The following is a 27,001-nucleotide window of genomic DNA, read 5'->3' on the forward strand; positions in this document are numbered from 1 at the left end:
TCACATTCACAAAGCATTAGCTTCATAGTTAATGCTCTGAATTCTTTTTTTTTTTTTTCTGAAATGAATTATGTGATGTTCATTGATAATAGTTAGAGTCTTCTGCTATCCCTGATTGTCCTTCACTGTGGGAGAATTTTTAGAGATCAATGGTCACCCTGTGAGCATCCCAAGCACTGAGAACTTGTTGACGACAGTGTAAGCTTCAAGGAATGTCGAAGGTCAAATTGTGTTTTGTGAACGGCTGAGTTATGTGGAGGGAGGAAAGAACTGTTGCTGAATGTACCGATAAGCAGGATTTTTGAGTAAAACATAGAAGTAGATAACTATGCGAGTGAACACGGGTGGCTAGCCAATCATATAGTAGAGATGCTTGTTTGAACTATGCATGTAACCAATTATTGCTTGAGTGTTGCATGGAGCAGGAGAAAATTGTCTATATTGGCTGAGCTATCTGTGCAATAAAGTGGCATTTGCCCTGATCATATTGGTCGTGGTGTATCTGTCCGAGCTTCCGTGTCAACACTTCACCACATCATTTTACAGGTAAAATCATTAGTGTCTGAGGGAGTCAGCAGATACTGCTAGGCACTTCACACATTTTTTGGCTTCCCACTTGGTATTTTGATATCAACACAGCCTCTTAGCCACTGCGTAAGAAGGATGAGCGAGAAGTAGTCTAAAGTATTCTTCTTTTACCTGTAGGAGATCATGCTTCTGTTCCTTTAATACAGCCTTTGTAATACAGTGTCCATTATTGTGGCTTGAGGGGACTTCCCCAATGGCACCACCTGATCTGGCACAGGCTCTGTGTCATGTGAGAGGTGAGGCATAATGTATTTCATTCTTTGACGCTAGGATAATTTCTAAGGATCCAGTTCCTCCTGCACAGGTACAGCAGGAACCATACACTCTTCACTGAAACACATCAGTCCACTTGGACTTCTTTTCTCATTTTCCATTTTCCCACTCCCGTTCTGAGCCCAACACTAACTCTAATGACACGTGTTGCTTTGTAGGATACCAAATGCTGCTAATCACGAAATGTACCCAGTTCTGACCTCCTCTGATCTCTCACTAAATCCTGTTGAGAATTCGGCCACAATAGCAGAAGATACATGTGAAAGCAAGGGCAGAAATGTATCAATTTAGATAGGCTGTGATTACAAAGATTTTCTGGGTGGGACACAGATTTTTTGGCCAGAATAAGAAGACCCAATCCCTAATCACGAGACAGATTGTTTCCTAATGCCAGAAATTGTTGAATTAAATAAATTGGCATCTCCCCCAGCTCCAGCTTTTCAACAGCACCTCATGTTTTTAGCCCTTCTTTTTGTCTCTGCCCCTCTCTGATTTAACCCAAGTGTAGTTCTTTCTTGCTTTAGAACAATTTCACCAATGTACCTACTGCAGATTCTCTCTGAAGGCAAATCTGTGACCCTTTTTGGGGTGCCAGTGGCTGTTTAAGGTGCAGCTGAACCCTGCATTGCTTCCTTTCCCCACTCTATTCCCAGGGCTCATGCCTACTGTCAATGACTCTTTCCTCCATGTGTGAAATTACCTTTACATTCATTTATCTGACAGCACAATTCCTTCCTCCAAATTTTATATGCTTTGGGGAAAAGACCTCAGTTAAGTTCTAGACTACAGTATGGGAAATGAACAATCCCATTTTCACTGCTCCTGGCATTTCAAAGTGGGTTTATTCTGGACAAGAGTGAGGTTAAGAAATGGTTTTGAGGCTGCATACAGCCATCTCTGGGTAGAATTTTGTTTACCAAATTTTTTTACAACATTTTCACAACTGCATAAGAGACTGTCATGGTTTGAGGTAAAACAAAACCAATTTTCCGTTCAGTAATTTACTTTTCAGTTAAGCCTCTTCTAACTAACTGAACTCTCAGAAATCAACAGCATATTTTTCCAAGAATACCTGCTTCTGTAGTGATAAGACCTGATTGTTTATAGTTGATGCCCAGGCATGGTATGCAGAGATGCTCTTGCTTATACTTATCACTATAACACCCAAGAGCAGCTCACTTTGTTATGGAGAGTCGGAAGCGGAAAAGCATAGAGGGGTCGCACCTGTGGGGAGAAGCGGACAGGACAGGTGACCCAAAACTGACCAACAGGGTATTCCATCCCATCTGCCTCATGCTCACTATAAAAGCTGAGGGATCAAAGGGTCAGCCCTCTTTCTTCAATAGCCAGCGTCTGAGGAGGACTGTCTGTCCATCTGCTTTTTATCCCGATCCCCATCCTTCCTGAATCCAGATCTGGAATCCAGTCCGTCACTGAGTCCAGTCTGGGACTTTCCCAGTGCCTGTTGGTGATGTGATTGTCATCCACAGAATCACAGAATCACAGAATGGTTAGGGTTGGAAGGGACCTCTGGAGATCATCTAGTCCAACCCCCAACAGCCCTCAATCCTATGAGCTCGATACAGTTTTGTATATATTGAATATATGTCATGATTTTATTTTTATTATTTTATTAATACTTTCATTAAAGCAGCATAGTTTCATTTTAAGTCTCTTTTTTCTCTCACCCTTCTCTCCCTGAAGGGAAATGCTCTCCCTTCTCTTAAAGGGAGAGAAGTAAAAGAGCATCTGTTCATTTCAGTGGGCAGCCCAGCCCAAACCATGATAGAGGTGCTTTATGAAAATCAAAGCAACAAAAAGTCATGTGTCTTGTACAAAGGCAATTTTCCTTTATAAAAAAAATAATCTGTAATCTCAATGTCAAATATCTCCTTGTGTTATCTTTAAAAAATAACACTTTATCTAAATTTAATTTTTAATTTTAATTCTATATGCATTGTCTGCAGTATATATCAGTAAGTTGGGAACCTAATTTTTTATGCTTTGTTAGTCAGCAAAAGATGGAGCTGTATTTTAAAGTCAATATTAAATCCTTTAAACATCATCTTTCCCTCAAGTATTGCTTCTTTTACAACTGTTTTTCTTTTAAAAATGTTATTGGTCTTCAATGTTGAGGGAGATCTATGACAATACTTGTAATTATTTCTCATTGTGAGTTTCATTCTGTATATTTTATGAAATATAAATTTGCTCTCTTTTTATGATGAAAGAGCCAGGTTATTATTTTATAGGGCATGAAAGGTGTTACTGAAAGGATGTTTTGATATTTTTAACCGAAGAAAGGTTCCTCCTGCTCTGGATTACTATGCAAAGGGAATCATCGTGCTGAAATATCACACGTCTGAGGTTACAAGCATAAAAAAAGAAGCGCTGTAGAATATTGAGCACCATAACCACTGGCAATACTAAAAATAAAAAAACAAACAAATAAGTAAATAAATTAAATAAGCCCTAAGCCTACCAAAAGGAGCTCTTATCCATAAAATCTAGCAGAAAATGCTACATTTTTAATGATTATTTTTTTTTTCAATACTGCCAGAAGCTTGGGGAGTGGCTACCTCTGATTATTCTCTGCCGCTGGTTTCCTTTTTGATTTTCTTTCATTTGGGGTTCAACTGCCAAATTTCCTTCATTCCTATTACCAAAAAAAGTGAGTATAGTTTGCCTAGCTGTTCTTCACTTTGCTCAGAACACAGGACTGCAAGCCATAGCCCTTGCCCTCTTCCCCATGTCCAGCCCTTCATCACAGCCCATGACCTCTTGCTGGCTCTGTTGGCTGCTGCTTTTGCTTCTTTGTACAATAAACCTTTGAGTCTCTACCTTATGCTGACGCTCTCATCTCACCTTGCATTTCTCCACTCCATGTTCTGCTTTGTTCAAATGGGAAAGGTAGAAAACACTTTAATTTTCTTTTTGTTCTTTGAATGTGCTTTCTTTCAAGTCATGTATGATGGTTAGAGCACTCTTACCTCACTCACACTTACCTGTTCTTCCTTTTCTGATAATGCTTGCTGACGTTTCAATCTCCAGCCCAAAGAAAAATAAACAACCTTATTATTGTCTTGCTATAAATATATACACATGTAGCTAAACATGGGCCTACGCTAATATTTGGAATCATAACTAAATCTATGTTGTATTTTGAACATACGCCCAGATTAGTGTTCATATTTGCTTTGTGTCCATAGTATGCAGATATAAATCCATTGAAGGCACGGGTTTTTAGGTAAATCTCTTAGCAACTGGGACAGAAACACTGGGACATGTGGCAAAGACCCAAATATGTGCCCCACGGAAGGTAGACTGATTTGGGCCATGCTGTCAGTAACCATGATGTTGTCTCTTGTGAAAGCCCCTCAAAGACCATTGGGATGGCTTTCTAAAGAATTTTAAAATTACACATGATATTTCATCAGCCTTGAATAGAAGAGCCCTGCAGTCAGTCTTAGTACTTCTGTACACAACAGCAGGGCAGGTGACAGAAGGCCCTCCAGGCTTTATCCAGAATTGCCTCCAGCATAACTCCAGAGGGAAAACCAAAAGCACGTGGCCAGGCCGTAGTGTTACTTCCACAGCCTCCAGTGACTTATGGCTCAGGGACTTCTCGAGTGAGAGGCAGTATTTTCATGTTCAATGGTCCTTAGTGGACTTTCCCCCCTGAATGTGCTCTGTTATTTTTGAACCTGTGTGCATTTACTACACAAAATGTCCTACAGCAGTTTCACAGGTAGCCATCACACTGTGTGAAGAAATGTGTCGTTGTTCTGTTTTGAGCCTGCCCCTTGCTGGTTTATTTGATATCCATTAATTTGTGTATTGGAAGAGACAGTGAATGGGTCTTTCATGATTTTGTGAATCTCTGCACCCTCAAGTGCCCTTCAGGTTGCGCTTTTCCAGCCTGAAGTATGCTGATCCTCGTCTTAATAAATTCAGTGGCTTCTTACACAAAAGTCATTCTATACCTTTAAACATACTTCTTTTTTTTCTTTGCATTTCTCCAGTTCTGCTATGTCCTCAGGTAAATAAAATCTTATTCAGGAATTAGGGCATAATGGATTTATACAGAAGTATAATGTTGGGGTTTTTTTTCTAGTTTTCCAATAATTCCTAAAATTCCATTTTATTTTTTGTTAGTGGCTACTGAGGACTGAAATGATGCTTTCATAGTTCTGTCCATTATATCTCAAGGTCTTCTTTCTTACAGGTGCAAAATTAATTTTTTTATCCCCATTGAACATTACATTTCTTTTCATTTTTTCATCTTTTCCACTCTGAAGTTGTCATTATTATTAGAAAACTCTTTCATCTAACCTTCACAAACTCTGTGCAATGTAAATATTGACTAAACCCTGGTTTTGGTTTTGAATTCAGTCAAAGGAAACCCGCCTTTAAAATGTATAACTCAAAAAACTCTGAAATAAGTAATAAATAGGTCCACAAAGTGTTCTTCTAAAACTTCACTGAATTGCAATGTGAAATAAAATCATGCACTCAGCTTAATGTTTGAGAATTTGTTTAAACAGTGTAATACCTCAAGATTCAGTTTTTCTTCTTGTTTCCTGTTCGAGAAAGTGCCATGAAAAGAAAAAAAAAAGTCTGGAAAGGTCCATCAGTGTCTATGAGTAAATAACAGTTCTGTACTATTGAAAAAGCTCAGTGGGTAATGAGAGTTTAAAATCCATTTTCAGAATAACTCTAGCTCACCTAAAACAAACAGAGCAGAAATTCCCATTTCCCTAGGATTCAAAGATTTTATGTCATGTATCTGTCTAGATTTAGAGTTAGATACTCGTTATATGAACTGTCAATGAAGAACAGAAAGTGACTAAGACCAAAGGATAAGCATAATTTTCACCTAATTATTTTCACACAGATATGTGGTTTGTGATGATGGGAATGAGTAGACTGGTGGCACTCATCAGTAAGTCAAGTCACTTCTAAATTAGAACAGACCTTGCATTTTCCAGAATGAAGAGAGAAAGAATTTGGCAAGCATCAGTGACAAATTAGAATATTTGATGTAAGGTTTGCTGTAGTTTTTGCAGAAGTTTTCTTATTGACCACAGTGATATAAGGTGTCATGAACACTGTTCATAAACATATTTTTAGAATAGCTTTTTCAAGTAAAACTCTTGAAATTTGTTATTGGAAGTCAATATGAATATTATGGATAAATATGGCTGAAAAAGGAACAGCAAAAATGTGCCATAACATTATTCTTACTCGTTGTGTAAGTCACTCAATGGTGGTTTCATATCATTATCATTCAGTTCACAGTCAATTCATTGCCTATGTTATTATTTTCGAGACTACTTTAGAGCACTATTAAGAATGTTCAGAAACATGAATTATTTGTGCTTTGGAAGTGTGTTCTTGTTTGTGACTGATGATGTAATACTAAAGGAGATATCAGTCTGTATCTGATACCAGTTTAACAGAGGGCAGAAAATAAGAGTGAATATTTGCCCAGTTCATACACTGCATGATACAACAAGAGAGATTTTCTCTTAAGATTGCACGAAAGGGTTCAGCTTTCCTTATTTATGAAAGAATTGTAGAATTACAGGTGATATTTCATTTGACATTCTTGAATATACAGCAAGACTGAAGATTTTTTCCACAAGATAATTATCTCTATGTTCTGACATTAAAAGATGTGAAATTGTCTCCTTTGTTAGTAGCAGCTTAGTACATTAGTGAAGTCTACCTAGCTGCTATATTACATTTCACTCCTTTTAATTATTTTTTTTTAAAGACATTAAAATTAGGACCATCTGAACTTACAGGTACTGGTGTTTATGAAAAATAAGTTAACTGTATGATAAAGGATAATAAATAATTGATTACAAATTCTCCGATTGTGTGTCACTCTGAAAACATATCCTACCCACAGAAATAAAGTCTAATATATTTAATTCTGTGAAATACTCTTTATTGTAAAAAGCTTCACATTTTTATTTCAGAAAGATAAATTACATTAATCCAATTCCCTCACTGTTTCTGAAAACTGTTTACTTCTGTAAGTCCGCTAAGCATTGCTGATGGGCTGATACTTGACAAAAGACTGAGCATAGTCTAATTTCAGGAGAAAAAATTTACTTTGAGGTACTTGGTAGAGCGTGTTTTTTATTCAGGAATTCTGTATCAGAAAAGTAGTACATTTCTTAGCATTCTCATATTATCCCTTTAAAAAAAAAACCCAAAACCAACAAAAAACTTGTGGAATTTCTTTGTCCATTTGCGTTTAAGTGCAGCAGTAGAAAAATATTTTCCTGAGTAAACAAGCTTGGAGTAATTTCAGAAACCTGATAAATATTGATTCTGTTAAGGTGAAGTTCCAAGTAAATTCCAATTGTAACTGTGCAGAGCTTTATGAATTGTTTTAGGAAAAAAAGATCTGAGATTTATTGAAATCACTATTATCATTAAACTATATTGAAGCTTATGATAATTGAAAGCAGCAAAATGTTTACCTCAGAGAAAAACTCAATCAATGTCAAGAAAAATAACATGCATTTCTCTAGAATGCTCCTTTAAAAAAGATTTTTCCCTTACCTTTTCATAGTCATGTTTTCCCCCAGTGGGGAAAAAGAAGGGGAGGAATATACTCCTCCCCTCTAAAAGGTATGTGAATTTGAGATCATTCCTTCATCAGTCTCTGGAGAAATACGTTCAAATTCCTTTGGTAAATGATTTTTTTTAGAAGCCTTGTCCCTTCCCTGCCCCTATGATGTACAGGCTTTTAGACAGAGCTTTTAGGCTAATAATATTGATTTCACTTCATTGATTGAACCTGCCCGAATGATATGTTCTCCACCCTGTTATAAACACATCATTTTGGAGGTGAAATCATAGTTAAATTTTAATAAAGAATTGCCTGAGACAGAAAGATCTGAGCTTAAATTTGAAACTTTTTTCTTACATGTTCAGCTGCCTAAAGCTGCTATCTCCTTTAATTTTTCACCCAAGACTGACAAATAGCTTTTATCTCATACACATAAGCACACTACAATCTTTCCTCATATGGATATTCTTTCTTCTGTACACAGAAGAATTGATTTCTCAGTATTTTATTGCCAAAATTTACTCTGAGGTCACAGTGACCGAACTCAGATTCAGTGTGTTCCAATGGGAATTAAAAGTAGAAGAAAAAAATCTATTTTTGTTTCAAGAAGTATGTTTTCAGAAAGCTACTGAGGCTGGTAGTGGAATGTATGATTATGAAGCTCGTTTGTGGGCTCAGGAAGATGGATAAATAGCACACAGGAGGACGTTATTGTTGGGGTAAAAAGATGTTTTCACGTGTCTTGTCTCCAACAGTGGCCAGATGTGGATATCTAAGAAATGGGTTCAAGAAACAATGCAGGTACAGACTGATTGTTTCTCTAATACTCCTCTAAGGAAGTTTTAGAACTTCCTGTGCTGCTGCATTCAGCATGGTTTATGTTTAATATTCCCTGGTGGGTCAATTTTTCCAGCATTTTTCTGATTTTAACACACAACATCCCACCGCAGGGAGTTTCACAGTTTAATGTAAATTGTGAGAAAAAAAATTCTATCACTTTTAAGCCTGGGGTTTGCTAATTTCACTGCATACTACATGGCAGTTTAATCATAAGAGAGAAAGTCATCTGCAGTCCCTTCTCCATTGCTCTTGTTGGCCCCTTCCCAAGCTGAGGAGCCCTAGACTACTAAACATCATCTTAAAAGGGAGACAGGAAGAGGTTTCATGTATTTTACCGCCCTTCGGTAGCTTTATGCTACTGCAGCTAGACTGATACTAGACTTCCAGACTGCTTAACTAAAGCTGGCGTAACTTCACTGCAGAGTGGAACCAGACTGCAAAGTAAAGCTTCTCCAGCAAAACAAGCTTCCCATATACCTCGTGATCATCTGCTACAACAGAGTTCTTGATATTACTCTCCAAAGCATGTCAAGATTAAAGTCTTATTTTTAAAATTAAGCATTTATTCATGGGGGTTCAGCCTTCGTTTTCTAGATACGTTAAGCCTGAAAAATTTGTGCCTACAAAATGAACTCCAAGCACAACACATTCTGCTTCCAGGAACCTACTCTGTATGTAGTGTCATATGATTAGTACCTGATTGAAAGCTCGATTCCTGTTAAAAGCTTGAGGCCACAATTGCACCTTCAAGGTGCCAGGAGTTGCAAATTCCAACGGTAATGGTTGGTGTATGTTTGAAGTTGCAGGAATTAATATATATTTAGACTTTTTAATGTGCTGGCACTGAAGACATGACTGCAATCTCTGTAGTAGAAACACAGAACTGAGCCTAAACGTTCTTAATTCATATAAACGGCTAGCTCTTTTTTATTCTCTGTGTTCTAATATTAATTAATATAAATCTGTCATGGATTTATTTTGAAAGAGCAATGTAAATGTAATTTTAGAAGCCTGGATTTCTTACACCTTTAGAAAGCAGTCAAACATGTGAAACTCTGAAATCACAGAGAAATCAGCAGAGTAAATACATAAATTTCCCTTCTCTGTGTGCCTCTGAAAGCTATTTTGATTGTTTGGGGGTTTGTTGTTTGTTGGGTTTTTTTTTAAATGTGCTTTGGAATTGAGGGTGAATCCTGCAACAGAGCAAAATGTTCCCACAAGTTAAACTGAAGAGAATACTTGGGGATGGATGGTGGGCAAAGAGTCAGCTGTATGCCTTCATGGAGATACAAAACCTCTCCTTGATTACTTTATTGGGTTAATGTTTTGCAGGTAGAGCGAGCTACCTGCAGAAGAGAGGGTCTCTCCTATATTGCAGGCACTTCAGGGTAAACGAAGACTTGGTGACCTTCAGAAAGACACTATAAGCCATAAAGTATAACAACAGCTTGAAACACTGGCAAACCTACAGGAGTAAAAAGTTGTATGAAACAGATCATAAGCTTCTGAAGAACAGAATCCTGTTCAGCAGCTGAAAAGTATTTGAAGCCTGACAGCAGCAGGCAAATTATCTTCATAGGTTCCTGCTGCTCCAGGCTATCTCTTGTGAGTTATTGCATATCACAGGTCCTTAAGTCACACCTTGCTACTCCTCTGTTGAACATCTGTAACCTGAACTTGACTAAAACATAAGTTGGATAAAACACCTTTTCTAGGAAGATGTTTTGGGGAAGCATCTGATCTTCTGTTCCACTGGTTAGACATGGAAGAAGTTGCAGCAGTGGTGGGAAGGAAGGGCTGTCCAGCTCTTCAGCTGCAGCTGTGTTTTTAATGCAGGATCAGATGCTGTACCTCGCTGTGCTAACACCGAGGAGGGAGTGGAAAAGACTTTCTGGTAAATCCATACCTGGTTAATCACTGCCACTGCTAAGAAGATCCTTTCTTCCCAGTTTGATTTTGTCTGGCTTCCTATGCCAGCCATATGCCTTTCTCAGTAATATTAAATGCCCATTAACACTCAATGTGTTATGAGATAGTTAAACCCTTATTTATTTATTTATTTATTTATTTATTTTATTTTGACACTGGCTAAACAGAAAGAATGTTTTACTGTTTATTGTTTCTATAGTCTTCCTAATTGTTATTGTCCTTTTTTTGTTTTGTTTTGTGAAACTAATGTTTTACAGCTGTGAAAACCCGAATGGCATTGTAGCACGTCTTCACAATGCTATGTGTGAAAGTTAATATCCTATTTATATTCACTGCTCCCCTTGTGCATCCCAGGGTAACCTCAGGTGCAGCACTGCTCTAGAAATAACTCACAACTTTCTTGCCTGGTCCGACATGTTTCCTGCATTTTTTTCACAATGCTTAAGTTTTCCATGACTCAAGACTCTGTCTGTTGGTATAGTCAACATCACTGTTACCCTAAGAAATATTGGTGCCTGAAGAGCCAGGGTGCTGATTTTGGACAGCTGTATCCTTGAAAACATAGTTTGCAGTTCTTGTTTTCTGATATATAGCCCGTTTAATGGACTGAACTGACCTCGTCTTTCATCTTGCTCTGGTATGATTGCTGTTGCTCATTAAGCTTGTACTAGTGCTAGATGTAGTACTGACCCATAGAAATATTTTGATTAAGTTTTCTTACTGACAATCAGTTTGGATCTTTTCATTAACCTCTTCTGTATTTACTGGCATAGGGCTAATGATGAGGTTTCATCAGACTATCCCACAGCACTAAATCACGTATCATACAAAATTTCAGAAGGGTTATCTGCACAAGGCTGTCCATATCAGCCAAATTTCAACTTCCTTGAAGGATGCCAGCATGGTTTGATGTGTCTATTTACATAATAGCCTTTCTTTAACCATATTCTTATCTGTTCTAAGTCATTTGGGAGAATGTCAACTTTTGAAGAGTATCACCATCTGCCATATTTCAGTCCCCTCAGCCTCACTTTCCTGTACTTCACCTGAGGACAGATGGAAATGGTTTCTTGCACCTTTCTTCCAGAAGATCTGTTTTTCTTCTCTGTGAACTTATTTAAAAATGACTAACAACTCATCTAAACATCTCCCTAGTATTTTTAGCAGTAAATGCAGAAGTGCTTTACCAGAATTCACATTACATCTCACTTATATGCCTACCCAAAAACAAAACCACCAAATACTTTTGGTTTATCAGCCATTACGAGAAATTCACAAAATTCTGTTGACTGAAATCAGATAAACTGTAAACCGTTTTCAGTTGAGATTTACCTTCAAAGTCCTGTGACGTAAATATACTCTTTCCATTCACTAATAATCGCTGCTTGTCAGGCTCTAAGGTAAAACATCCTGACTACAGATACCATCAGTTAAACGGGAAAATTATTCCTGATCTTTAATGCTCCCGGTATTTAGACTTAAGAAATGTTTCAACCTGAGACTTGTCAGAATAAAATAAATTCTAAAATGTGCCTGGAAATGTCTGTCTTTGTTCCCAGGCACTGCGGGTTCAATGTTCCCGAGTGCACTGAGCACTGCATGAGCAGTGTCCCATTAGACTGTTAACAAAAATGAGACTGCTCTCACGAGGCCACCCCCAGAGAACAACGTTTTGAATAAATAAATGTGTTCTGAGGCAAAACATTCATATTCTTTGTCATCTATAATCTACCCTGCCCAGGATGCTGAGACAAATAGCAGCTTCTGTCATTTAATGACACATTTATAAAGCACACTCAATTTGCAAAGTTAGAATTTGGAAATTATGACATTTATTGCAGGTGCTGTAGTAGCAACTTTTCTTGGTTTTTAGGAGACAGATTTTGTTCAGTTTCAGCTTTCTGAAAAATTGATTGCTGGGAACAAAGCCGTCTTTGTTTAGTATCTCGTCCTGCTTCCGGTGAAGTTAAGATCTGCCATTGCTCAATAGCAGTAAGAGTGGTGGTGATCTTACGTTTAAAGAGTCAAAAACTACTTAGAGGAAAAGTTGAGAGAAATACTTTCCATTTGTTAAAAAGAATACTCTAACCACCTCCAATATATCAAGTAACAGGAAAATATGCCAGGAGAAACCTTCTGGAAATTGTAAATGCTCTTCATTTGTCCATACATCTCCACTTGTATTATGTTTTTAAAGTTTTTAAGTAATTTAAGAACTTGTTTACTCCTGTCTCTTGCTTTCTGGGAATCCAGTAGGTACCTCAGTACATGCAAAAAAAACAAGAAATAACTGAAACCTAAACCAGTGTTAGACTGAGTCAGATGTTCACAAGATTTCTCTAAGATGTAAAGCACACAATTCACTAAATATGCATTTTCTTAAACACTCTCAGAACCTTAGCAACATCAATATGACTATTGATTTTTTATGCTAACATTAACAAAGCAAGCAAGGTGTATCCAATATCAAATACAGAGAAAAAGTCAATACTACAATTTCAGAGAAATCATCCCAAAAATGGACAGTTTTGTGATATTTGGAAGAACAAAAGCGATTTTTAAACCTCTCAAAAGTGTTCAAAATGCAGGGAAATAAAAATGAGAGAGCGGGTAAATGAATCTCATCCTCAGAAATGCAACAGTTGTAGACTGCAATTAGCAACAGCTAGATCACCACTAATAAGGCGCACATGAAAAGAGTGATGGAAGTTTGGCCTTTAAAAGGATAAAAGAAGGAGGTGTTTCTTTTTGATGGTCCATAAAAATTTTTGACCTGGAGCTCAATTAAGAATATTTGCTGGACAAAAAGCAGAGTAATTTAGCAGAGAATTTGTATGTCTGGACAAATATCTTTATTTAGTACAACAAGCGATACCAAAAGAGAAATATTACATGTTTCTTGATTCTTCTCCCCACCTCTCCCCCAAGAAGATAGCGACCTCTGTTGCATGGAACTCCGGAATTGCATGAACCATCATTTTCAGCTATTTTTAAAGAAATAAAAAAAAATATATGAACTGTATCCCAAACAGAAGGGATTTAAATTATGATCTGGATAAGATGTTGTGAACACACCAACCAAAACAGAGTTTTATCTCTGAGGTAAATGGACTGAAACAGATGGAAGAGAGAAAAGAGAACTTTCCTAGAGGCACAATGTCTCTGTCACCAGCTGTTACTGGGAGATAATGTGCAATGACAAGTGATGTATAGGAGGAAACCCAAATGCCTATAGTCTTTTTCCATGGTCTACAAGAGCAGCAGATTCTCTTACACCTTTATCTTCTTTAAAGGAAGGACTCAGATTTACAAAGACCACTCACATGGCAATTCTTTCACAACTGTATCAGACAAAAAACGAACTGGAAATAAATGTGTCTCAAGTCAGCTTAATAATAGTTTGTCAAATTTTTATAGGTAATTAATACATTATAGAAACACGAGTAAGGCCTATTCCGCTTTTGCTCTTACAGTTTTTGGTCTTTTCTTCATAATTTGAATATTGTAAAACAAAAGTATGGTAATTATAGCAATTTGTGGTAATTTTTATATATGTATTAAAATGAGACTTTTATGATGTCTGAATAAAGTTGCAGTAACAAATATTAAAAAAAGCAGACTACAGTAAGATCTTGGTATGTCGGTTTTAAGTGATTAAGACAATTCAAAGTGCTTATTAATTCACCATGCTGTGAAATCTGGGAGTGCTGTGGCTTCCTTAGGTTTGAGTTTATTAAGCAGTTAAATCCAGAATGAAATTTCTTCAGCTTCTTGAGAAGTGGTGCATGTTCTAAAGCTCTCTGTCAGTGCTAGGTTCTCAATATGTATTTAAGCAGCTGATAGCTAAAAATTCAGATCCGTATTTTTCAGGAGTATCTAAGTTATGACTATGCCTGGCTGAAAATCCAGATATCCGTCTAATTATTCAAGCACCTGAATATTTCTAATGTCTGGTCCTCAGTGCTGAAAGAGAAAATTTCCCAGGTCTAGAAATTTCTACTATGAGCAAAAAGAATTTTAAAACCTTTTCTTGTGTTGGGGATGAAAGTATTTCTAACAAGATCAACTCAGGTTCTCTCCCTTCCTCTATTTACAAGAGAAGAAAACTCCTTAAAGTAAGCTAGAAGCCCCAAATCCACAATGAGAAAGATCTGTGTTTAGGACTCTTCCTATATCATAAAAAAATATCTCATCCAAGCCTTAAGAAACCTTTCCTAAAGTGGCACCGACCAGGTTCAGACACATCTCAGGCTTTTTAGGGCGGGGCAGCTTTTATTTTAATATTTGTTAAAAGAGACAGCTATTAATTTCCTAACCAGAGATATAAAATGAGAGAGAGAGGGAGAGGTGGATGCAAAAATGGTAGAAAAGTGCCCTAGCATCCCTCTGAATTTCAGCTGTGTTTCTTAGGAAGCCAACAGGTTCCATCTACTTCTGAGTTTTACCTGTTCCCTTTTGGTTATATTAGTGTAGACCAATAGAGGGTTGTTCAAAATGACTAGAAATGCTTGAGCAAGGTTGTACCATCAGCTGGACACACGGGGTTCATGCAGTGTACTGTATGGCTTGACTGACAGCTTGACTGAGGCATGCAAGAGCGCAGTCCGTGCATCTCTCTCCGGCAGCAGAGGGATGCTCATGTCGCAGCATTTTACTTCTCATAAGCTAATTCAGGATGCAATGGAGGAAAACTCAGTGAAAGATTTGTGTACCTTGGATTTTTGAGAGCAGGCAGTCTGTGGTCCATCACCTGAGGGAGGCATTTGGCTGAAATACAGGGATTAGGAAAAGTAAGGGTCCATGGAAGAGATGGCAAATGGGATTGTCACCTTATTTTGTTAGGCTTTCATGTTTCACTGAACATGGGCACTGCATGGTTTCACTAACAGCACTTAAGCGCTAGATTAATTATGAAACAGCTGTTCATTATGCTGATGAGGAAAGTAGTCATGACTTCTTTTTTAAAATCAACTGTAATTTTCTTCTGTTGATACAAAAGCCATTGGTAAGGAGAAGTGACGAGACCTGACTTGACACATTCTAAGCAAACTGACCGTGGGTTCAAGCCTAAGAAAGCACCTTAGGCCAGTTTCCTTTTTACATGTTTTTCTTTAATTTTCTTTAATGTGTTAATTTAATTATACTTTGTATTAGCCATTAGAAAAGTTTTCAGCAATCCCTTTTGTCTAGCTCCTTGTGTGAACTGTGGGATGAATGGAGAAGGGTCACAATTACAGTTGTGCTCCTTGGGATCCCTGGGATCAGACAAATCCATGTTTAACATCCTTACCTTTTTGGGAAGAGAAACTTCTCATCTCAGGTGCCAGTTGCACAGGTTTCCTTGACTGTGGAAAGTAAGGAGGCAGAGAAACGTTGACCATACACTCAGTATGAGCTTTACATCCTATTCTTCCCTGACTGCTTTTTAATCCTGTGCTGGAGGTTGGTGAAAGTTCAGGGTGTTTTAAGAAGTTGATCTATTTACGTAAAGCCTGGAAAGGCAGGTAGTGGTTCCAGGCAACTTTCAAATACATACACAAGTCTCTTTGTGTAACAAACATTTATTGAACACCAAAACTATTTTAAGCTGCACTTGGGATACGATGAATAAATTTTAAACAAAACTATCCTGTTGCATTTCTAGTACTGACTTACTCACTGTGCTCCTGAGACCTGTGAGCGTACTATTTTCACTTTATTGTTTCATTCTTGAGAGAAAAAAGATAATCTCATTGTCAGTCAACATCATTTAGAAATTTAAACTACCACAACAAAATATGGCACATGTGAGGTGCAGTTTGCACAACAGAAGAGCCCGCATCGCACACAACCAATGAAGCTGTCTTGGCTGTATATGACAACATGGTACAACTCACTGGTTCCACCCTTAAAAATCCTCAGTGCAGAGAACTAAAAATAATTTTTTCACTCCAGCACCCAACTTACATGAATATTATTTCTGAAGATATTGCTATTAAAAATATAATACTATACTAAGTACTCAAATTTGCAATATCCATAAATCACATAACAGGGAAATCACAGCTTTTCATCATTCACTTTCTCTGCTTACTTATGCTGTGGCTAAATGGCAAATAGATGACTTGTTCCACTGGATTGCATCCAGGACTCTGACAGAACAAAGGAAAGCTGTGAGGAGTTTTTGTTTGTTAGGATTTTTAATTATTTTTTTAAGTCTGTTTTCAAGGATCACAGTATTTTCTCAGAGCTGTAACTGAAATAAATTGTTAGAGGTAATTCTAGTACGTATAATACGGAGGTGCTGTACTGTGTCCAGAGAAAGGCAACAAAGTTGGTGAGGGGCCTGGAGAACAAGTCTTATGAGGAGCAGCTGAGGGAACTGGGGTTGTTCAGCCTGGAGAAAAGGAGGCTGAGGGGAGACCTTATCGCTCTCTACAACTGCCTGAAAGGAGGTTGTAGCGAGGTGAGAGTCAGTCTCTTTTTGCTAGTAACAAGCAATAGGACGAGAGGAAACAGCCTCAAGTTATGCTGGGGAGGTTTAGATTGGACATTAGGAAAAAGTTCTTCACAGAAAGGGTGGTCAAGCATCGGAACAGGCTGCCCAGGGAAGTGGTTGAATCACCATCCCTGGAGGTATTTAAAAGACGGGTAGATGTGGTGTTGAGGGACATGGTTTATTGGTGGTTTTGGCAGTGTTAGGTTGATTACTGGACTTGATGATCTTAAAGGTCCCTTCCAACCTAGAGAATTCTATGATTCAATGATTCTATGATTCAATGATTCTATGATTTGCCTTCACAGACACAAGAAATTCTGATTTTCCACATGAATAAAGTGACAGTAAAATTCCAGACTCAACCTTCCTATAAATAAATAAAACCCTATTTCTTTTATGACTGTGCTTATTCTACATACAGAATGCTATATTTATTTAGCTAATATCACCATTTTTCTTTTAGAATTAGATATTCGTCTCACATTCTGGCTCTTGTAAATGATCAATAAATTTGTGGTGAGTTTGCGTAAGTATTTTTTTCAAATGAATCGAGCCCTTGACTGAGGTATTTTAATTGCTATAATTTGAATAACTAATTCGAAGTTCTGAAAATGAGTTGAAGGTAGTATGTGATTAACTGCTGTTAATGAAGCCATTACCTGATTAAGTAACATTTCATGCTTGGAACTGATTATCTCTAAATGCAAATCAAATTGATTTGAATTGTCAATTTTTCTCCCGGATTTATGGTATATTTTTAAAATGTTCTGTAACTGCTATTACACAACATACTTTTTATTTTGCTGGCAATTCTGTATAAGGTTATATGTCTAATATGAACTCAGAAAAGTTCTGCTCCAAATGAGTAGAGTCTCTATTCACATATGAAAATTTATTTGCTCAAAAATTTACCCAGAAAGAAAATGAAACTCAATTTTAATTAAATGGGAGCTAGTCACATTGCTAACAGATATTTACATTGCTTCACACAAACTATACCAAAATGCAACAAAGATCCCAGTTGTGGGATCCAAAATTATCAATGAAGGAAGTTTATGATGTTATGGGATTCATTTGTTTAGTCTAAACAACTGCTGTTTTATTTTCATAATTTCTAGATGATTTTTTAGTTCTAACATAAAGAATGTTGAGATATAAAAGTGATGAAGATGTGCACAGAACACTGACAATTTTGAAACTTTACCCAACAAAATGTAAAAAAATGATTCATAGAATCACAGAATGGTTTAGGCTGGAAGGGACCTTAAAGATCACCTAGTTCCAACCCTCCTGCCATGGGCAGGGACACGTCCTGCTAGACCACGTTGCTCAAAGCCCCATCCAACCTGGCCTTGAAGGAGCTTAATTTTGTTATCTGTTGTTATTATGTCTACTGCAATATCCCCCAGTCAGATCATCCTGCTGTCCTGTCAAGCTTTCTACAACCAGTTATTGAAGGACAGATCTGTTTCAAAAGAATTCTTAAATGAAATGGGCAAAACAAAAAAGACTGGAAGAAAGAATGGAAAGGTGTGTTTCTTGGAGGAGGGATGGGAAAGCTTGCTTGTTTCTACAAGCTGCTTAAAGGTGTTGAACAGTAGCTATCATGGTGAAATTTTAAAGCTGCTAAATGACTGAAATCTAGGATTTCCTCCATTTTCTACCCGTGTCTCTCATTTCCATGATGATTAAAATGGCATTGCTTTCTCTTGCTTTATTTTCCAGAGTTTTCTGCTCCATACTGATGGTGCTACCACTGGTTTGACTCCTGTCTGCTGTCATTCTCCTCCAGGGGAGGGAAATGGGGGTTGCAGAGCTCGGTCACCACCCGTTATCTGTTACTTAATAGGTCCTGGTAAGACCCATTTTCTAAACCACAGTAAGCAAGATCTCATACACACAATTTTTCTCCAGGTATGTTTCCTCTCTGCTCAGAGAACCAGCAGTTGTAAGGAAAGCCTCTGTTATGCAGCGTGATACCTTCCTCTCCCTTTCTGGGGAACTTACCAGTTCTCATCTGATACATTTAGGCTAATCCAGTTTGAAAAAATAATTTTCCTTACTCTTATTTGCCCTAATAACTTTTGCTCTTTAAAAGCCATTCAAAGAGAATAAACTATGAAATTAAGTATATCACCCAGTTTTAGATTAAGATTTTTTTTTTTTTTAAAAAAAGCTTTTCATTCAAAAGCAAACAAGCTATATTTGAAATCTAAACCACAATGGTAATATATATATATATATTAGAGTCATGCTAGAAAGTACAAAACCATTATAAAGTCCTTTATGTTTCATCCTTCATGGAGATCTGGATTTGAGGGTTACTTGCAATCGCTTGTGCCCTCTTTGTATAGTGCTTTAATAGCTGCAGCCACCCACCCACCCACCCACACTTGTGTATGAGCACACACACAAATATATGCTCCGTCGACTACCTCTGTACTTTTCTGTTTTCTGTTAGTGTGGGAAAGACTATTCTCTGGAATTGGAATTACATATTCAGATTTCCCCAACAGACTGAGTCGTTCCTGACTCCAGGTTGCCAAACATCGCTCGGCAGGTATGGGAGTCTGGAAGAACTAAGGAAAAAGCATTCCAACATGAAAAGTTTGCTCTTGCATTTAGGATCAATTCTGCCTTTAGAAGGTCAAATTTGTATACGCATCTAGCAATTTGGCATTTATCGTTAAATTTTACCGTGAGTAGAAAAGCAAAGCCCCTAAGAATAAAAATAGCTGTTAGAGTCACTTGTTTGCTGGGCAGTTTTGCACAGAACTTTCCAGATGTTGCTCAGTCCTGACAACTCTAACCAAGAAGAAGTACTTGGCATTTTACTTCTTGTGTTTCTTTTATCCAATCCCCTTCTGAAGGTTAAGAATGGATTAGTACAAAAAGAAAGTTGAGAGCACTAAACATGTGCCATCTGGAGTAGGGCTGCAGAATAGAAATGCACTCTAAAAAGTTTTACTAAGGGAACAGAGTAGTTTTGTACTAAGGAATAGTTAAAAAAGAATATACAAGCAGTGTAAAAACTGTCCTGCATACTGGCAAGGAACATTTATTAGACATTTTAAACCTGAGACATTCCTAAGGGAGGAACATTCACTGGAAATACTGAGCAGCTGATGTAACAGGAACACAACGAAGTAACAGTGAAAATATCCCGCATTATTTGGTTTGGTTTAATCTATCTATGGAAAGAAACCCTCCACCAATTCCAATTGTCAGAAACACTGGAAAGATTACACGTTTATCCACATGAAATGCTTTACCCTTCATAACATGGCCAAAATTATTCAAAAGAGAACACCTCCCTGAGAGAGCTGGGGATGTCTGGCAACAGCGTCTTTCATGGAAGCCTGGTATTTTCATTCTCACTTTGGCATGTAAAATATAATGATGTTAAATGGTGATTAGCTTAACTTTTCTTTTATATCCATGTTTTTCTCAATATGCACTAGGAATAAAAGCAGAAAGAGAGAAGGAAAACAAGCTTTGAAAAGGAGACGACAGGTTTGTGAACACAAAGAATAAAAAAACATCCACAGAAGCAAAATTAGTCCTAGTAATATTAATAACACAAAACAGTATACAGTTTTTACCTTCATTGTGCAAAGAGAATATCAGTGGTAGCATTGTTGAAACAATTTTTCATGTCAGGGTAGCTTCATTAGAGGGGAAGAAAATCATCATAACTTTATGTGGGTTTCGCAAATGAACAACCTACGGAGCTTCTGTGACAATCGTAGCACTCAGGGACACTGCTAATTTTTCTACATCAACCTGACAGCAATCATGAAAGATTGCTACAGGGGAAGATATTCAGGAATAAATATAATTATACTGGAGAGACCTGTGCCATCCATTAAATAAGAGGGGCAAGCCTGTCTCAGGTGCTGAGCTGTACACATATTGTCACATACACAACACGAATTGCACGAGATGAAGTGGAAATCAAACCATATCTCCTGACCATTACATTTATGAAAAAGATTTAATGTCTTCTCCTAGAATGATTTCCAATTATGCAGATAAACTTCTGCATCATACTTCTCTAAATAAAGTGTGAATATATAAGAAATAAATCAATTACCTTTTACTTTCATATACTTGTCATCTCACATTCGACCTAAAGTGGGGCTATCACTTTCACTAGGATGATCAAAAGTTTTGCCAAAATGAAGGAGAAAAAAAAAGCATCTGCTGTTTTAATAACTTACAAAAGACTGTTATGCTGTATGGTCTGCAAATTATGCAAATGCTGGGTATGAGATAGATGAAGATTTCTTGGGTAACGGTTTTACCACTTACCGTTGCCACAAGACATCAAAATGAGTAAGTGATGGTTCAGTATGCTAAGGTATCCACCGAGTAAAATGACTCAGAATAAGTGATGTTAAATGCGTTTTGGTATCATGTTATGCATTTCCTTGACAAATCCATATCTTTGTGTTCTTGCTTGCTTGCCGTGCAGTCAGACATCCCAGAACTATAGGAGCTCTTTAATGCAGGATCTTCTTTTGCCCCCTTTACTTATATTACTTTTTTCCGGTTATAATGGAACTATTTCAGATTAAAGTATTATCCAATGAGAATAAGGCTGGAAGAGCCTAGGCAATGCCTCCAGGTTCATTCTGAAAACTAGTCTGTGAGCTGCTTCTGAAATTAGAAAATTCTAAAAATAAATATCTTTCCTGGATAACAAGAAGTCCTCAAGGTGGCTAAGATTAGCCAGTGGCACAGCGCAGAGTGCAATCATTTTTGAAAGAGGAAGTGTACAAGAGGCCTTCACAGAGAACACACTGAAAAAAAGACAATGTAAGTCTTGCTATAAGCCTGTGTTAATATTTTCTTATCTACCGCATTTGCTTTCAGTTAGACTGTATAGTTTCTGGACTTGCAAGCTGCTTGTTGCTTTCAAAGCGCTAACATGAGCTAATTCTTCTCATATGGAGCAAATAGTCAGTATAACACACAAATGGCTAATAAATGCAAGAGCAGGACAAGATGAATGTGCTTGTTTAGATTAGCACTGTATCAATGACTAATTCATGAAAAGCACCAGAATGGTTAATATTTTTCCAAAGCAATTTTTTTGTGCATAAAATAACTTGGATGTCTGAAAACAGACTTCTCGGGGAGAATATTTAGTTTAGCACTAACAATACATAAAAAAAAATAGAGAGGTGATTTACAGAAGGCAAGCTGGTTGAGAGCTGAATCGCCTGAATGCATGTGTATGATGTTGGTTTTTCTAGATGTGTGCAGTGGAGGAAAGAGTCATGATCATATCTCTTGATGCGAAAACAGAGATGATTGGAAAGTGACAGATATTGTACCTGTTTGTCTTGTCTGTCCCCTTGGGTCAGCACTGAATTTCTCTTTTAGTGGCATTCTACAAAATCCATCATTTTATAATAGCACTGTTCACATGGTAGATACCCCGCAATTGAAGTGTCATTAATATATAAATACTTTCACAACATAAACCTTTATAGCACTGCACACTGGGTCTTTAAACACCCTTCACTGACAATGCAGGCATTCTCCGGGTCTCACATGCATGGTTATCACATTGTACAACAGTATTACTTACAACATAAAAAAAAGTTAAAATCATACATTTGAATTTTCAGGAGGTTCACGTGAAGTATGTACATCTTTTCTACCTTTTCTCCTTTTCCTAAGCCCCAACCTTTTCTGTACCCAAACTCATGGTGTTGTTCATCTTATCCTATTTTTCAGGTAATTGCAAGGTAGGGATGTTAACAGATGAAGTGACTTTCTGTGGCTTGAAACAAAAAGACTTCAGCAGTGTTAAACATGAAATTGCAAGGGGATACAATGCTCTGATTTTTGCAAATCTAGTGAAGAACGCTATAGTTTAATGACTACAGTAAAAAAATGGAAGGTATTCCCAGTTTTGTTTTTTGGAAAATTCTGGGACCTAGGGTAACTATTTAAACTCTGTAAACTCTGAGATGTAGGATAACTATTTAAACTCTGAGGGGTTTTTCCTTCCATTTTTGTCTCCTTTAATGACTATATTAAAATACAAAATACATATCTGTGAGTTAGTTTATGAGGTCCTAAACTCCACAGAGGAGTAAGTGGCAAATCTTTTGGTCCTTTTCATACAGGAGAACCCATTAGGTTCAGATCTATGAATATGTGAATAATTTTGTACTTTACCCTGATAACAACATCTAATTCATTAACATTAGTGGGGCCAAGTCAGAACCTCAGTATAGACAGTGAGAGAGAAATACAATGCAGGATCTCAGTCCATTTAAACTGGTGTTGACTAATTCAGGACACTGGTCTCTCAGGGTCACTGGTGCCAGGTAACCTACAAGTCTCTGGCTGGGTATATTTGTGAAATAGAATGGATACAACCAAAGAAGTAACTCAAGATGTATAGAGGGAGAACTAAGAGGAAAATATGTCCTTTTCTATAAGCGGTAGCACAGTTAGGTGAATAATTCACAACAAATAATTTATTTTATCTCCTTTTCTGTGCTAGATTTGTCCATATACAGGTCGTTATTTTCTCTGATGTATTCATTATTCACTGTATTATTTCTCTGAGAAATTTTTGCTCTGAAGATTGTCTATTAGAAGTTTATTGCAAGCATTCATTATTCAAAATTTGTGCTGTTCATCTTGGAAATGTGTCACCTAGTATATTTTTGTTTGCTTGCTTGCTGATTGGTTGAGCATAATTCTTAGATTTCCAGTGTGAACCATGAATTGGAAACTTGCTTTCCATGCTAACTCTTAAATATCATTTACAAGTTCCTGTGTTGATAAATAAACTCAATTCTTATAAGATCCATGAAGATCTCAAACAAATGGGTGTAGTCATTTTGTGTTCCTCAGAGTTTTGGACTTATTGGATATTTTTAGGAGTTAGCATTTGCAAAAACCCCATTATAATTTTTTTTCTGCTCTAGCTTCATCTTGAAGTCGCAATTGAAATGCAAACAGCTCTAGTGAAAGTCAGTCATCTGTCAGAGATGCTCCACAACAGTTGAGACAAAAGGAGAGACTAGAATGATGGTATATTCCTCATATAACTAGAATATTGCTAAGGCACTTTCACCATTTACTTGATATAATTTATCACTTAAGCTACATAACTGTGAAGACGTTCTATTTACACTGTGACAAACTCTGTGTTCATCAAGTTTATTTATAGAGACATTTGCCCAATTCTAATGTTAATTTGTTGACATCAGTTGGAAAATTGTCAGTAATATAGGAAACAATATGCATTGCCCGTTTGACTTGGTGTTTTGTCTCCAATGCTGGCCAAGGCAAGAATTTTCTGAAGGTGAAGGAAATCTGCATTAGCAAACACATGACAGGCAATCCTTGAAGCTCTATCCCCTCCTGCTCCCTAATAGACACTCTTCAACACCAAAGCCTAAATTTCCTTACTTGTATGAAATTTAGATTAATACCAACTGAACTGAAGTTTTCTGACTGAAACTTCTGAAGGCAATTCTGAAATTTTCAACAACTGGGAGAGAAAGAGACCATAAGCCTTCATGGAAGACAAGTAAGTCAAGGAGAGACATTGCAGCAACCTGTGCTGGTTGGGTTTAGTAATCACCAGAATTAAATGTTTTGCTTTAATTTTCTGTCATTATATTCTTCCAAAGTGTTTTCTTATGGAACAGCTTGATTTCCATGATTTCTCTCTGCCATATCTATCCACACTTTTTTATTCACATAAATGATGTCCCAACCTCAAGTTAACCCAAAAGTTTTCTCATTCCAAGTCCTTTTCTGAAGTCATACTCCTTGAATGCACACGCCAGGTTGTTCCCTCAGCATTTAGTCTGTGTCAGTTCCTCCTCAATCAAGCTGCTTGATTGCAACAGGGAGTCAGGAAAAGTGTTGGGTTGGTGGCTTCTTTCCTCTCAGTTGTGAGTACTCCAAATTTTTTTCCTCACCTTACAGAATGGTCACTGGTTGTGGGACTGGGATTTCTGGCAAATATGAAAAATTGAATTAGTTTTGTGATCGTATGCAATTAACCTACATTATGCAATCTTTGAGGGTCAAATAATTAAAACTGGGATAACTGCATTTCCTATGGCATACTGTTTTTATTAGTGTGCAGCAGTACTGGATATAGTCACTGACTTCTTGTGTAGTCTGAAGTTCTTTTTGTGCAAATGATGTATAAAATGGCTAATGGCTTTGTCTATGTTTGTGCACGGCAACTGCTTCTTGCAAACATCTGTTTAATCCTTCCTTTAAGATGATTAAAAATGCAACCAAATCTTTATATGCCCAGTCATTGTAAACCTGGGGAGGGAATTCTCTGAGGAAGAAGCTGCCATTAACAGTATTTGTGAATCAGTGTAAAAAGGCTTTGTCTGTCATGGCATAGTCTATTACTGTTTATCAACCTCAGCAGCAAAACAAAATGAGGGAAAATTCCTGGTTTAGTGAAAAATCAGTCATCATTTCCCTATGGCATGTTGTTTTTAAATGTTTTTGAAGAGTTTGGGAGAATGTGGCTTTATTTTCAAAGTCACTGAGGTTCCTGGTCAATGCGTATATACTTACCAGTACACACCTGAGTCATCTCATCGCAAACAGTTGCATAAATCACGTGCATGTTTCCTGGCTAGGTTTAACTGTAGCTGTACTGCAACAGGAGGAAACCAGTTGCACAGTAACAGTAACACTCATCCTGGAGCAACACATCAACTTCAGAAAGTCAGCTCAGCATAAACTCCATTTCTCTGAGTCATCTCAGTTGTGAACACAGGCTGTCCAAAGAAGCAGGAAGAACTGAAAAACTGATCATCATACAAAAAATATTTAACATATTGAAGAAAAGATTTGTATTCTAAAACCTTTAAATTCTGTATGAAATCTATACATTCAATGTAAGTGTATTACAGAAGTATGCTAATTCTAATTAAACTTGTCAAATGAAATTCATTCAGATGAAAAAATGCATTATTATTTCAGATTGTATCCAGGAAACCACTTAATGCAATGACCGATGTACCTATCTAGAAAAGCTGAAAAAATGAAGGAATTTGACACACAGAGAAAACTGAGAAGGAAAAATTGACTTTTAGCTAAGATTTGTGGAAAAGCAGAGAGCTAACAAACTGGAGGGCAGGTTTTGTTTCTTTTCATCCTTTTCTCCCCTTTTCTTCTATACAAACTTTCTACCTCATTGCGACATCGTGATCTTTCTCCCATCTATCTGCACTGTCCCTCTGATCTCAGTGTTTTCTCTTCAAGCTGGAGCCTCCGGTGTCTGGGGGTCTGATCCAGGGCCTGGTGAAATCTCTGTGAACCGCAGCCAGTCCCAGCTGCCTGCTCCTGCTGGAAGAAGCAGCCATTGCATTCAACACTGCTAGAAGCCCCCGGGCATCCGCAGTCCTGCTCGCGTTGTGCTGGGCAAGGCAATTATTTCTCACTGAATTAATTACATAAGGTGTTAACTCAATGCTTGGTGCTTAGTACAGAAAGGGGGTGTACTGCCCTTCCCATTGATTTTATTGGGGATTAGGATTGCTCTACAGGGTTGAAAATACCTCTCCATGCACCACATTGTGCAATCCTTTTGTGTAATTTTTTTTGTCTAAGAAGCAAAGAAAGCACCTTCCACTGTATAAAGGCCAAAAGCATTATTACTCTTTTCATAAACAGCAATGACAAACTTCCAATGAAACAGGGTATATCTTGTGTATAATAGTATACAAAATTGTTCTAACATCCTAAGTTTTCTCACCAGCTTGTCTGAGCTGCCATAGGATTTTAGCGGGTGGCAACCTCTTTGATAACACTCTGTATTCAGATCTTGTTTTCTCTTTGCTCTTCGGTTTTCAAACTCTTCAGCTCCTTTTTACTGTACTGCCCAGTCTCCTACGTCTCATTTGCCATGATTCCTCACATCTCTTATGCAGTTTCCGCCCCCACTATCACTCTATTGTTAGGCTGTAGTTGCTGGGTCTTCCTTTCCTGCCAGTCGCCTCTGTGAAGTCCTTCCCTTTCAACTATCACTTTCAGTGCTCTCTCCTTCACTAGGAGCTTTTTTTTTTTTCCCTCCAGTGTCTCTTTTGCTCTTAGTGAAGTCAGTTCTTTCATCTCTGTTATCCGATCAGCTCCCCACCGGAAAAGCCATCTCAGTTCTCACTCCTGCAAAGCCTTTTGAAGGAACGAGCTCAAACCCCAATCTTCTGTGCTCTGCTATTATGCCCACATCTCCCCCCCAAAACTGTCTGCTCTCCTTCTCCCTGTACACTGATTTTGTCCAGAGAATGTTTGTCTCT

Source organism: Charadrius vociferus, unplaced genomic scaffold, assembly GCF_000708025.1.
Source record: "Charadrius vociferus isolate BGI_N301 unplaced genomic scaffold, ASM70802v2 scaffold134, whole genome shotgun sequence".
Lineage (NCBI taxonomy): Eukaryota > Metazoa > Chordata > Aves > Charadriiformes > Charadriidae > Charadrius > Charadrius vociferus.